A 15,293-nucleotide genomic window follows, 5' to 3' on the forward strand; every position below is an offset into this window, starting at 1 on the left:
GCCAGGATGGTCTCGATCTCCTGAACTCGTGATCCGCCGCCTCGGCCTCCCAAAGTGCTGGGATTACAGGCATGAGTGACGGCGCCCTGCCAAACATGTACATATTTTTAATCTTCGTGCTGTTCCTAAACAGTATGGCATTACAAGTATTTATACAGCATTTACATTGTATTAGGCCTTCGAAGTAATCTAGACATAAAGTATTCAGGAGGATAGATTTAGGTTACATACAAATCCCACACCATTTACTAATATGAGACTTGAACATCTTAGGATCTTGGTATCTCAGGGAGTCCCGGACTGAGTCTTCGATGACTATTGAGGGAAAATTTTATAAATCCAGCATGTTTGTGTTTACTATGTCTCAGTTTGTACTGGAACTAACTTATTAGACATATTGAACAGAGCTCAAGTAGACAAGGAAAATTCTCCGCCAGCCTTTTTTTCCTTTTCATCGGGGCAAATAAAAATAAGAGAAAGAAATTCTCACTTTTTTTTTTTAATTTTCAGAAACATGGATTAAGATGCCCTGCGAGTCTTCCAGAATGAGCTCATTTGCTGCATTTGCATGAAATACCTCATAGACCCGGTCACCATTGACTGTGGGCACAGCTTTTGCAGGCCCTGCCTCTGCCTCTGCTCAGAAGAAGGCAGAGCACCAATTCACTGCCCTTTGTGCAGAAAAATCTCAGAGAAGCCCAACTTCAACACCAGTGTGGCACTCAAAAAGCTGGCTTCCCTAGCCAGACAGACCAGACCTCAGAACATCAACAGCTCGGACAATATCGGTGTGCTCCATGAGGAGACTAAGGAGCTTCTGTGAGGCTGACAAGAGATTGCTCTGTGGGCCCCACTCTGAGTCACCAGAGCACATGGCTCACAGCCACAGCCCAAAAGGATGGGCTGCTGAGGAATGCAGGGTACGTGATGCCTCTAAGGCAGTTTGAATTATGTAGAATCCCAAATAAGAATGATGAGGGCCTATGATAATGATGGTGATGAGAATGCAGATGGTGGAGGTGGTGATAATTCCATGTCCATCATGACACATAAATGTGTCCTTTCAATGTTTCTGACTAATATGGCACTTTAATCATAGCTGTGTTGAGACTTCACTAAAGGAGGTTTCCTTAGAAACGTTCAAACATATAGAATGGAGCTGTGGAGCAGGTGGCCAGCACCAAGAACACTGTTCAAAGTCAGATTATATAAAAGCCAGTTTCTCAGAAAATTGATGATATTATCTGAAGGGTCCTTTAAAACTCTCTATTATGTTTCTATCACTTTTCACATCCAAATTATTAGAACCAAATATGTTTAATTTGGAAAAATCTGACCACTCCACTCTAACTTAATTTATGTTTCTTTCAATTACAGCCTTTTTTTTAATTGATAAGGGGATGAAATCTACTATACTGTCATCATTATTGCTAAGCTTCTTGCTTCTTTTGCAGGTGAAACTTATAAAGGAAATGGATTATTTATGGAAAATCAATCAAGAGACACGAAACAATCTAAATTAGGAAACTAGCAAATTTCATTAGTTAGAGGTAAAAATGAAAAGGTTTTCTTTGTTTTTATGCAAATAAACACAATGTTAGCTTATAATTTTTAGCTAAATTCAAACTACCAGTTGAAAGATAGTGATTTCATCCCAAGAAAATGTAGTGATTTCAATTGACATAATAGGAGTTGCAAACAGAGAAGCCCATACAAGCTAGCCAAATTAATTCTAGTATATTGGATAAACGGCATTATGTGTATTCTAGTTCAAATTTGAAGGTTGGTATAAACCTTTTCAGACACTGCAGATGAGACAACATTTCACTAAGATTGGGTGTGAGGAAGGTGAAAGAAAGAGAATAGTATATAGAGTAAAAATATGGTAAAAGTAAAAAAAATACTGCATAATACGGTGTATGGCTAAATGTTTTTTAACATGTAGGCGAATCAGACACGGAAAAATCCTAAAAGAGAGATTAATAGAGGAAATAATTGACTCACTAACAACTGTGAAGAAGCGTCACAGTGACAGAAACCAGGAGTCTTTATATAGGTTAGATTTAAAAAGGGAGAGAGAATAGGAACATTGAAAAAGATGGACAGAAGGAGATAGCAAATGTTCAAGACTCCTTGCAAGAGTGAGGCAGAAAGTTTATAAGTTGCTTGATTACACCTAGCATTTAATTATTTGAAGTTTTCTATTGAGAGTGAGAAAATGTAATCCTTTTAACCAAACGTCTCCGCAGCACTATGTGTCATTAAGGAAGAGGATAATCAGTATTCAATATCAAAAGATGCATATATTTCTCGAAGAGGAGGAGCAACTGCAACTGCAGGCACTGGAAAGAGAAGCAAAAGAGCCTTTCCAACAACTACAAGACAGTCAAGTGAGAATGACCCAACATTTAGAAGGGATGAAAGACATGTACAGAGAGCTGTGGGAGACATGCCACATGCCTGACGGGGAGGTGCTCCAGGTTTGGAGGGAGGGTCCATCCTCAGAGACAGGAAGCCTTTGCTGGACAGTGCTGCCAGGACATGCAAATATCACCTGCATATGTCACTGCTCTAAGCTAAGTGACACATGCTGTCTGACTTCCACCATTACGTTTCTCCATTCACTTATTACTGCATACTTTGGTAATCTTTGGGAAATTTTTGCCATTTTAGCTGATAGCATATAATAAAGTTCTCTTCAATATAATTTGGAGTGCTATCCACACAGAGAGATCATCCAAAATCATTAGAACTCTAGGCCAGGGGAAGGTTAGTAATACTCCATTTACATGCCCTAGTTCCTCCTCACTCTGATCTCCCAGAGAGCAGTGATTTGCTGAAGACTTTGAGGGGTTTCCACTTGCCTGGGCAAGATTTCTCAAAGCTGCTCATCAATGTCCATGCACTCTGTTTCTCATATGGTTCTCTGTTTTGTTTTAATAGTTGTCATGTGTGGTCAGAGCTTTCCTTGGAAATAAGATTAGGAAATTAATGACACTGGAAACCTAGATATCTTTGCTTTACTCCACCATCTCTTGCTGAGCTCCTTTCTTCTTAATGCCCACTGATGAAGCTTTTTATTGTTTAGTTGAGGTTCTGTTATTAATGTAGGCTTGAATGATTCCTTAGCAGGAAAAAAAAGATACACATTATTAAAACACTAAAACAGAAAGAAACAAGAGTATGAGAAAAGATGCAGAAGGAAAAATCTCTCATAATTTACATTACCTTTTATTTTTTTGCAGGATGTGGGAAATGTATCAGCAAGGTGAGTTTACTGAAAAATTTGTTCTCTTGTGAATGAAGGGGATGTATACGTTTTGAGTACTAACATCGTTGTCAGGGGCTGTTTCCAATTTTGTTTCAAAAGAAGGCCTGAGGTCTTCTTCTCTTTGGTCTGGAAAGTTTTCATCTTAAAATTTGTATGAATTAAAATATACATAAAAACAGTTTGCCATTCGGAAGTTTGTTCTCCCGATTTCTCCATCCTGACAAGCCATACCCCACAGATCTTAATACAAAATTACTCTGAGGAATCATAGAGGCATATTCTACTCTGGAGGGGTCAGAGGTTAAAAAAAAAAAAAAAAGACAGAGGGAGGAGAGAGATTCCCTAAGGATGGGCTGAGGAGGGATGTTTTGTTCCTAAAAGCACCAATGACCCAGGCCTGCTCCATCACCGTACACCCAGTTCAAGGAAAGACCTCAGGAAAATGGTTGCCTCAGGACCCTCAGCAGCAGGGTTCTCAGGCTGGAATTAAGACTCCTCTGATTTGCACAAAAGATTAAAGCCTTTTGTCTCAGTGAATATTCTCTGTTAGACACTGACTAGCGTTAGTGATAGCTGCAGACTGAGGTCCCAAAGGTTTTTGTCTGAGTTTTCTGCTCTCTGAAATATTCCCAAGATTTCTGCCTACCCTCAGGGGGTGTGATGGGCAGAGGGAGGCAATGACTTTTAATGACTTAGAAGTTGTATAATGTCTGAGGATAACATATCTGGGGAAATTGGGTTTTTATGGAAGTAAAATTTAGAAAAAGTAGCATCCTTATGGCCCCTAGAGTGTGGAATAAAATGTACAACCAGTTAACCAAAACGGGCAGAATTCTGAGGAAACATCGTATATGAAAATGTGATATCTTTGTATAACTGTATGATTAACTCTGGGCCTGGAACTATAGCTGAGGCCATTTTTTTTGCAGGACTGATTTGGCACAGATGCAAAAGCCCCAGCCAGTGAACCCAGAGCTCACTTCATGGCACATAACTGGAGTCCTAGATATACTCAACAACTTCAGAGGTAAGAGCCAGCTGCTTGGCAGTCTAGCCTCAAATTATTTCCTTATTGCGTCCCTTGGTTGAGGCTTTTCCCACTTAAGTTTTATTAGTTTTGACATGTAGGTAATACATACTTTTCCAAAACATGTGCATCTTCTCTACCTGCATAGTAATATTACAATGATCAAAACTCAATTTCCTGACTTACAGTTTGATGAAAATGTAAAGAAAGTTACACACTTTATCTGCAGAATAAGAGGACAAAGACTATTCAGATCATGTAGTTATGAAGACACTAGTTCTCATGGTGGCATCAGTATTTCGTATTTATTCAATTTAATTCAATTTTGAAGGCTTAGATTTGGCATACTGGTTTTAATTGTTTCTATTCTATGTGCATTTACATGCATTCAACAAGTAACCTTTATTATGTACAAAATCAGAACATTTTGATCAACAAAGAAAATGACTAAAATATCCATAATCAGGACAATTCTAATGCCACCAGATACATCTCGTAACAAGTGAAAGGTGAGGGATCTGTGAACGTGGCTGAACCATGTTAGGCCCATTCCAGAGAGCAGGTCTAAGTAGCAGAGGGCAGGAACCCAGAGTAGATTGAATCAGGAGCTAAACAGATAATGTAAAGCCAGAGTATTCTTTTCAGAAACTTATAAATTTTACTTGTGTCAATTACTACCAAATTTTTTCTGTTTGAGACTATAACAGGCATTACTTAACATTCCAATAAATTCTCACATCGCAGCAAATTGATGTCTACCTGTTGATGATCTTAAACACAAATAATACAAGAAGATTTTTCTACTGAAGAAAAAAAAACATTTTAGATATGTCCTGAAAGAAACTAGGCAGAGATAGACATTAAATCATTACTTCGCCCAGTGATATGGTCACATTTTTTCTCTGTTTTTTAAGGAATAATACATAATTGTATGTGCCGTAGAGGTGTAATAACATTTCATCTTCATGGATGCATGAGGCTAAACTCTCTTGCCTTCCTTCTTTCTGTATTTTCTTGGAAGAAGAGCAAATGAAGTGAATAATTGGGCCACAGAGCCTCTGTCCCACATAGAACTCACTAATATAATATTTTTTCCTTGTCAGTGGATAATGCTCTGAGCACAGAAATGATTCCTTGCTATATAAGCCTTTCTGAGGATGTGAGGTATGTGATATTTGGAGATGACCATCTCAGTGCTCCCATGGATCCCCAGAGAGTGGAGAGCTTTGCTGTGTTGGGAGCACAAGCATTCACCTCCTGCAGGCATTTCTGGGAGGTGGATGTGACTCTCTCCTCCAGCTGGATTCTGGGAGTCTGTAGAGATTTCAGGACTGCAGATGCCAATATCGTTATTGATTCTGATGAAATATTTTTTTTAAATTTCCTCAAAAAGGAGCAACCACTGTAGTCTCTCCACCAACTCTCCACCTTTAATTCAGAATGTGCAAAGGCCTCTGGGTCGGGTTGGGGTGTTTCTGGATTATGATAATGGATCTGTGAGTTTTTTTGATGTTTCTAAAGGTTCTCTTATCTATGGCTTTCCTCCTTCCTCCTTGTCTTCCCCTCTGAGGCCTTTCTTTTGCTTTGGTTGTACATGAAAAGTTGGTTTCATGATGATTTATTGTGACCTCCCATATACGAGGCAAATAGTGTCCTAAGACCCTACGTGTGAGAGCCTGTGAGCTCATTGTAACTTCATGGAATGTAATTACTTTATGGTTATAAATGGGATAACCACCTTGAATGTGTACATTTGTTAATTATTTTAATTAATAAATTATTGTGGAATCTTTACTAGAACATCAATAGTTTTTTTTGTACCAGTTTTGTTGAGATTCATTCACTTACCGTGCAAGTCATGTTCTAATGTATTTAATTCAGAGATTGTTAGTATATCACACTTGTGCAGGCATCAGAGCTCTCTACTGTCTGTGCACTTTTAACACGTCCAGAAGAATCCCCATACACATTAACATTTATTCTCCATTCACCCTCCCCCATTCCCTGACACCACTTAATCTACTTTTTATGTTTTTGCATTCAGGTAAATAAAATCATACAATGTAAGTTCCTTTTTAATCTGACTCCTTTTTCAGAGACTATGTTTTCAGTTTGTACACACTGTAAATCACTTGTCTTAGTTGTATATTTGAACCAGCCTGGGGTAGAATAATGAAGTGGTGGATATCTTATCTTACAAAGAATAAAAAGAGTGCTTATTTTCTTTTTAAGTCTGAGCAAGTTAAGTTGACCTCACAGACTTTATTGTTTCTCAACATCCTAGTTATTAATCACATTTCAGCTCATACAACAGTTTTTCAGTGCCAGGTAGCTTTGCTATTACATCTTCTCTGAATATATCATATCAGATTATAATATTCAGAAAACTTATTACTACCAGATTGAAAATTCCAAGGGGGCCATGGCAGTATTTGTCTTCTTTGCTAATATGTTACAATTATTCAATGCAATTTTTAGAATAGATCACACAGTAAATAAGATGAGTAAATGGATAAGTAGAGGAGTTAATATGTATAAATATTATTCTAACATTAAGAAACTTTTCCAAAATATAAGTAAAAAAATAGGATAGAACATACTAATGAATATCTATCAAAAGATAAGGAATAAATTGATTTTCAGATTCATATCAAAGATAACACTATTATGTTAGGGTTTCAAATAATTGCAGCATAATTTTTACAGGGTTGATTTCAATTGCCTTAGGTTTTTTAATAGAAACAATCGAAAGAGGAAGCTTCCTATATAAGATGATGGGGAACAGGAACAGGACTTAGAATAATGGAGGCTGTCCTTATTTAAACTGACATATAAATTTAATTACTTACTAAGCATAAAGTGGTATAAACCTTCTTATGCAGTAGAAAGAACAAAACTTTGTTTACATTTTAAATAAGAATCCAGATGATAGAGAATGGAAAATTCTATAAAAGAATGTAATAGCTACGTCTCCTAGCGCACCGGCTTATGTGCTCTAACAAAGACCACGAATTTGAAATGATTCAGAAGGTGCATTTCTCTCACATGTTTGTACCAATATAGGAGTTGGTCAAGAAGAAGACTGACATCTTCAACAAGTGAATTTTACCTCTTTGTGCAGGAAACTTCCATTTATTGCCATGTCCCATGCAGCAGGAAAGCCAGAAGAAAAGTAGGAGGGACAAGAGTATTTGGCTGTGAAGAAATTACCAGGTGTTTCTCACAATGCTTTTATTCCTGTCCTATAGGTTCAAAATTAGGCAGATGGGACACTAAGTGGTAATGTATCTGGGAATGCTGTTTACACTCTAAACCATATTTATTCTTATCATTTGATTCAGAAAACAAATTAAATGATTGGCACAACTGAAAATAACCCAAGAGATTTGTTCAATGAAACAAAGCTGAACCTCAACCAAATAGATAAGCTGCTGCCTAAGGTTAGCACCAGTTGTTAGTGATTCAAGAGTGAGTAAACCCTGCTTTTTACCACTGTCGAGGTGTCCAGTGCCATTCTTTTTAGAGCCTGGCTAGCTGAGGGATATGTGGCAAGAAACATCTTATTTGTATTTTAGTCCCCTAAATGAACGATTTTGATAGGAATGATTCTCCAAATTTGGAAGATACTTATCAGAAAGATTCTCTTATTCCTTCACTCTATATCACCTAGACTATAATAAACTGTCCCTCTTCTGCCTCCACATATTTCATGCAGAACATTAGGAGTTAGCAGAGAGAAAGCTTATCACCAGCTTCTTTTGGACTCGCTGCCTTTTTCCAAGTGATCTGAGATGATAAAATTATTCACTTCAGGGCTCCAACCCAGCACTCGTTTGATTTTCACCTAGGTTTTGTGAGCTTTTCTGTTGATGCTAAAACTCTATGCAAAGCCTCATAATTTAATTACATTATTTGTTGCTAGATTTCAAGGAAAAATTTATTCCTGACATTCTTCTAATTTAGCTCACATTCACTTTGGCAGGAAGACAGAATTAGCTACTTCACCATCACTTAGTATTTGACTCTGATTTTGGAAGATGAAAAAGTTTTTGTGTCTATTTACCATATTTTCTTAGCCATTTAACCAAGATAATCTTATTCTGTTGATTCTCCTAGAGATACTTAATTTATTTATTCTCTTCACCTGTCAGAATTTATGTTAGAATATCACCAAGACTTACTTACAATTGAAATAAGTCTAAGAGAGACCACTAAGAACATTGTCAATCATTAATACAGAAATCTTTGACTTCCTGAGATTTTTATCCCTGAAAGAAGTTATTTATGAATAGCCTGGTTATAGTTTCTTTTAATACAAGAATTTTCACTCTTCTATAGTACAAAAAGTAAAAATTGATAAAGAGGATAACTTGGAAAAAATTAATCTAACAAAAGTGAGACACATTCTTGACTAGCACTTTATTTCTGTACTAAATTTAGGAGACATGTAAATGGCAGGTTTCCTAAGTGAAATAAGACAGACACACAGACAAAAATACTTCATGGTCCCACTCATATTTGAAATCGATTTTTAACAGTTCAATAGATTAAAAACAGTGGTTACATTCATGGGAAGAAAATAGGTAAATGAAGGGTAAAAGTGGCAAAGGTGCAGTAATGTAGAATAAATGAATCTGATGTACAACCTGTAGGTATATTAGATAATCTTGTGTTGTTTTTGGGAAATATTCTGAGAGACTAGATTTTTGGTGTTCTTATCATAAAAAAGAAGCACAGCTAAGTGATATGATTGATTTGTTAATTTTCTTCATTACAGTAATCATTTCTTTATGCATATGTATCTGAAAACGACATATTGTGCACCTTGAAAATATAAAATAAAACAAATTAAAACAGAAAGGTAATTTTATTCTTGCATGTAAGCCGAAAATAAGTGAAGACTGGGTCAGTAATAACAATGCTTTGCTGAATTAAGAGAATTCTAATAAAATATTTTTAGTTGGGAAGGTATCTGTATTAAATAAAATTGATCTAAAGCTGGTTACAGTGGCCATACTTATAATCCCAGTGCTTTGGGAGGCCAAGGCAGAAAAATCACTGGAGGCCAGGAGTTTGAGATCAGCCTGGGCAACATAGTAAGACCTTATCTCTACCAAGACATAAACAGAAAATTAGCCCTGAGTGGTGGTGTGCACCTGTTGTCCCAGCTTCTCAGGAGGCTGAGTTGGGAGGATTGCTTGAGTCCAGGAGTATAAAACTGCTGTGAGTTCTGATTGTGCCATTGCACTCCAGCCTGAGTGACAGAGTGAGAACTTGTCTCAAAAACAGCAACTAATTATTTTTGGTAGGCATTTTACCTGAAAGGTATAATTCTTTCTTCTACAATTAAATCCGCATATGTCTAGGCCAGCTATATCAGGTAGAGCTTGTCCTCTAGTGCTTATATCTATAAAACAAGTAAGACAATTATAAGGAGGCTCTAAGCAAAACAATTTTTTCTCATTCTGGACTTTGAGGTCTTAATTCTTTAGACTAATTTTCTGTCTCAATAGTTGATATCACCCTGAAACTTAATTTGTCCAAACACCTCACATAACCTGAGATTTTACAAAACATATACTTCATAGGATCAATACGTTCTTATGCCTTAAAAGTCTCCAGGCATTGAAGGATACTACCATGTGGAAACTAGGGCCTTCTACCGCATTACTGAAGGAGCACATTTGAGACTCACAGCACTGTTTGCAGGAGTCTGTTAACAGGTCTGGACAATGAGTAATGTCAGTCTAGATAATTCTGAGGAAGGCTTTCTGCCTTGTTATAAGGAGGATAATCACTGGAGACTCTAGACGAGTTCCCGGTCATCATTCCAGCATTTAGTTGCTGTTTTTGTAATCCCAGCACTTTGGGAGGCCTAGGCAGCTGGATCACTTGAGGTCAAGAGTTCAAGACTGGCCTGTTCAACATGGTAAAACTTTGTCTCTACTTAAAATACAAAATTAGCAGGGGGGCGGGGAATATGTATTAGAAGGGTAGGAGAACATACTTAACATGCCATTGGAAGGTGAAATTCCTAATATTCGAGAACATTGTTGAGAACTATGTTTAATTCTCACTATAGAAAGATTTACCCTTTGAATGACATTAAAAATTCACTAGAAGTGTGAAGAATAATAGTTAAAATGTCACATAAGTAACAACAGTCTCAAAACAAAGTGTTCTAAAAGGTTAAAGTACGTATATGAGGTAGAGGAGAGAATAAATAAGAGTTAATTAATTAGACTTTATTATGTGAAAAGACTTTTCTAAAATTCTTCCATAATAATTGAAGATATAAATGACAATAATTAAAGTATACAAAAAATAAAAGCATTAAAATAGTGAAACATTTAAAAAAGGGTAAAGTTGAAAATTATTTAATTTTTAATCTCAAAAATCAGAAAGTGATTTTATCAATGTCCTAAAAACTTAAAATAAAAACAAACAATAACGTAAAAGAAGCCAGGTTTCCGCCGGGCTGGGGGCGGAGCTAGGGCTTCCCTGGGGACACAGAAGCAAGAAGCAGGGACCTTGGTGCCCACCAGGCTTTCCCGGACAGAGCCTCCGCCCCCTGCCCACGCCTCTGGCCACCGGTGTGGTGCTGCTGGCTTGGACTGGGCCGCAGGGTGGCGGGGCGCGCTGCATGACCCCGCCACAGCTGTCCTCAATCCTAGGAACACAGGTCTAGGAGGACCGCGCTGACTACAAAGAGTTCCAGGACTTCTCCAGTCTGCCCGACACCCTCAGCATCACCTGGGATGACTCTTTCTACACTTTCCAGGACCAGGAGGAGCATGGCGTCCAGGGCGTGGAGAGCGTCCTGGAAGAGGGCGTCCTGGAGCAGTGGGGCTGCTGCAGACTCTGGTGCGGCGGGGGCTGAGCGTTGAGAAGGCGCAGGAGACTGACCACAATGGCTAGACTGGCCTTAATGTCTCCTGCTACCACGGCTTTGTGGATATACCGTGGTGGCCTTAGCTGAGTGCCCCCAAATTGACGTCAACTGGCAGGACAGGGAAAGGAACACAACCCTTATCATAGCTGCACAGGCAGGAGATGCCCCTGGCCCATGGGCACAGTTGCCTTAGATACTGGCTCTCAGCCTTGCACTTCCTGCCTCAGCATCACCTGGGCTGGTTCATTTGAGCTTTAACACAGATCTGGTGGAAACACAGACTGCCAGGCCCTGCCCCTGGAGTCTTTCTTTGAATAGGCCTGGGATGGGGCCCAAGAATGAGCAGAAGAACAGGTTTCCTGGTGAGGCTGATGCCGCTGGCCCAGGGATCCCACGTTGAAGACAGAGGGCTTTGAGGTTTTCATGGCTGATGATGGCCAGGAACCCTTCTCAGTAGGCATTGAAGACCAGCAGAGTCCCAGACCCCAGGAGACATGTCGTCAGCTGGACAAGAGGCATCACAGAATTAAAGTGAAAATGAAGAAAGGAGCTGAGGATCTGTTTCATGACTTTCCTGCGCTGTTTTACTAAAGAGGCTGTTCTGGCCCAGTCAGGGCACGCTATCACCACCAACTACTTGTTGAACTATGTCCTGGGTCTTGACCTTCAAGGACGGACGTGTTAGGGTTGAAAGCCAATATGAAGGGTCGAACCGATTGCATCAGAGCCCTGAGCTAGCAGGGGCAGGTGTCCACGCGAGGGCCCCCACCATGGGATGTCGCCAGAGTGGCCACTTACACTTCTGCCTCATGCAGACGCTCCTGGAGCGCCCCTGCCAGGAGCCCTTGGGGGAAAATTACCAGCTTGAGTTGCCTCCGCTCCATGGCCAGAGCCTGCAGAGGCTCAGGGACTGCGAGCTGTCTGCGCTGACGCCGCGCTCCGCGTGGCCCGGAGGACCGGGGCGCCCTGGACCACATGGTCAGGATGACCACCAGCCTCTAACAGCCCCGCCGTGGCCCTCGCGTGCCAGACCGTGTGCCCCGAGTGCTCCCTGTGCGTGGGGAAGAGGCGGCTGGCGATGCAGGAAATCCTGGCGGCTCAGGAAATTCTGGCAGCGCGGCGGGGGATGGGAAGGCGGGCGCAGGAGGCGGGTGAAGCCAAGGGCACAGAGCAGCACAAGCAGCCCTGACCAGTGGCCATGGGCTCCTGGGAGGGCTCCCCAAGAGCTGGCCTCCCACCTGCCCTGCTGCCGGGGTCCTGGGGCTCTGCCGACCCCGCCCGGCGGAAGGCCAGCCTCCTGCCCCTGCGGCGCCTGCGGCGGAGCAGCTTGAGGTCGGGCATGGTGCCTGGGGTCCGCCTCAGCAAGGCGCCCGCGCCCACCTTCCAGCCCCAGAGGCCGGCGCGGAAGGGCAGCACCAAGGTCAGCGGCCACCTGCGGATACCCAAGAGGCCTTACAAGGTGGTCAAGGAAGAGAAACCGGAGGCTGAGGAGGCCGAAAAGAAGCGCCAGGCCAAGGTGCAGGAGAAGCGCCCGCCGCCCTGGAAGAAGAGGACGTGAGAATCCGCGGGCGCTTGACACGGGGTTCGAGGACAGGGTGAGGCGGCGGGGCTGGGCACCATGGCAGCTACGGGGACCACCAGGCGGCGGGCGTTTCCACGCTGTCTTTCTAGGATGCTCCCAGGAAGGGGCTGGGGGAGCCACATGGATTCGCCTGACACCAGCCACCCTAGCCATCAGTACACGTAGTGGGCATGTTGCCTAAAAGGCTCCCTTTAGAGAACCTCAATTAAGATTTGTTTAAAGATCAATTTATGAGGCCGGGCGCGGTGGCTCACGCCTGTAATCCCAGCACTTTGGGAGGCCGAGGCTGGCGGATCACCTGAGGTTGGGAGTCTGAGAGTAGCCTGACCAACATGGAGAAACACCGTCTCTACTAAAAATACAAAATTAGCCGAGCATGGCGGCACATGCCTGTAATCCCAGCTACTGGAGAGGCTGAGGCAGGAGAATCGCTTGAATACAGAGGCAGAGGTGGCAGGGAGCCAAGATCGCGCCATTGCACTCTGGCCTGGGCAACAAGAGCCAAACTCCGTCTCAATCAAAAAAAACCTCAATTTATTAAAGGGTATTTTCTGTGTAATTTTGTATTTTTAATTGTTATCCAATTTGCCAGTTTTACAAGTGATAGGGCCCCTTGTATCCAAGGCAGTTTTAATACACTTGCCTGAAGACCTTTCATTTAAAATACTGTTTCTAGCAATAAATGTTTATGATATCTGTAGGAGTTTACACAGAAATCATGGGATTCTCTCCTTTTTGGCTGTTTGTTTTGGTCTTTTCTTCTCATTGTGGGTGCACGTGCACAATGGATGTTTTCATTAGTTAGATTAAGTAATGCCAGATATTTCTATTTGATGGAGGGATTGACTCATTCAGCCACATGATCAAGTGAGAAAGAGATATCATATTTTATTGTATCTTTTTAAAAAGTATTATCCATACAGTCATATATTGGGGAAAAACATTTATCGTAAAATTATAAAACAATGCAGAGATAAGCATGTATGTATTGCTAGAATTAAACTCATTTTAATCAAGGAGTTTTAGATAAACTGGATACAAAATCTTTAACATATTAAAAATAGATATGAGGAAAACGTGTCATTTGATAAAATGCGGGAAATGTAATAGACGATTACCAGAAATACAAAATTAAGCCATATATGCTCTTAAGTAAATCGAATCCAGACATCCTTAAAATGTAAAAAAGGATGCAACAAGAGTAAGGAGCCCAGAACGATGCAAATTAAGGGAATGGGGGGAGGTGATGTTTAGAACAAGCAAAGAGAATACGATGGGAAGCAAACTTATTTTAGGCAAATTCTCCTGGAGTGGACCAGGAAGCCTTCTCTTCCAGACTCAGTTCCAAAGAGTCCCTTATGTGGGTATTTCTTTTATTTTTCTTTTGAGGACTGCACTTGGTGTTTAGTTCAACCTCATGTGGACCTCATGGAATTTCCAAGAGTTGGGGCCTTGGCATTGTGGCACATTCCTGCCACGCGTACATAATTCACAGCATTACCAAGTCACCACGAGCTCCACGCTCACCTCTGTCAGCCCAGGACCCAGCCAGGCAGTGTCACATGGTCTCCCAGGCATGCCTTTCCAAGCCGGCTATCCCTGCTGCGAAAGTTCTCAAGGCACTGGTCCGGGAAGCTGAGCCCTGGGCCTGTCCTAAAGCTCCACAGGTGACTGCACTGCAGCCCGCATGGAGAGCTGCAGCTCTAACACAGGGATTTTGAGAGGCCTCAGTCGCCTTTAAGTGGCACTTCCAGGACACCCATCCTGAGCTCTCACAAATGGCTCCACCTTCCCAAGGATGTCCTATTGTCATTGGAACAGCCAGTGTCAGGCAGCTTCTGCTCAGGCTGTTGTGGCATCTGACCCTGGGTGGGTGGCCAGACATTCCTTCCTGTTTCCTCCATGGGAAGTTGGCACTGGGAATGGTATGGAACCCCCACGTCTACCCTAAGCCTTAGGTGTCTGCTGCTTCCAGGTCAAAAATGGACATTTCTGGTCCTGATCAGCCACCACCACGCTGTAACCGATGCTCATAGTCTCCAGGGATGTGTAGAACAGCAATGGCAGGACAGCAAACAACTGGCGATTTCTCCAGTTCCCACGCTGTTCCAGAGTGGACATGTTGGATCCCTGTCCCCAGTGTGTTCCAGCCTTACCCAGGTGCACAGGGTACCCTGGGGCTAGCACAGGGCTTGTCAAGTAATGCTCCTGGTGTCCACAAAACAGCTCCAGAGGTACCTGCTTTTTGAAAAGCCTGCCAAGCCAGCAAGTATGGGGCAGGACCCAGATTTCTTTGGCAAATCTGAAGCTGAGCTGGCCACTTGTCTGGTGAGTAGAAGCTGCCTTTACTTGGCCAGTGTATGCAACTTGAGAGAAAATGACAGCTTCATGGGGGCTTTGGTGGGACTGGGAAGCCTGACCTCCCAGGGAGCTTTGGTATGGCCCCAGTGGAAAGACTGGATTTTGAAAACCCACCAGGCCCAACTGAAAGAAGGGTCATCCCTGATTGGATCCCAGACTC

At 41.8% G+C, this 15,293-nt stretch overlaps 2 pseudogenes; both read left to right on the forward strand.

Annotated features, from left to right (window-relative positions):
* The first annotated feature begins 514 nt into the window (after nucleotides 1–514).
* On the forward strand, nucleotides 515–5,896 carry LOC115834192 (annotated as a pseudogene).
* A 3,760-nt stretch (nucleotides 5,897–9,656) lies between these two features.
* LOC100597878 lies at nucleotides 9,657–12,831 on the forward strand (annotated as a pseudogene).
* Nucleotides 12,832–15,293: the final 2,462 nt, after the last annotated feature.

Source organism: Nomascus leucogenys, unplaced genomic scaffold (genome assembly GCF_006542625.1).
Source record: "Nomascus leucogenys isolate Asia unplaced genomic scaffold, Asia_NLE_v1 000697F_125015_qpd_obj, whole genome shotgun sequence".
NCBI lineage: Eukaryota > Metazoa > Chordata > Mammalia > Primates > Hylobatidae > Nomascus > Nomascus leucogenys.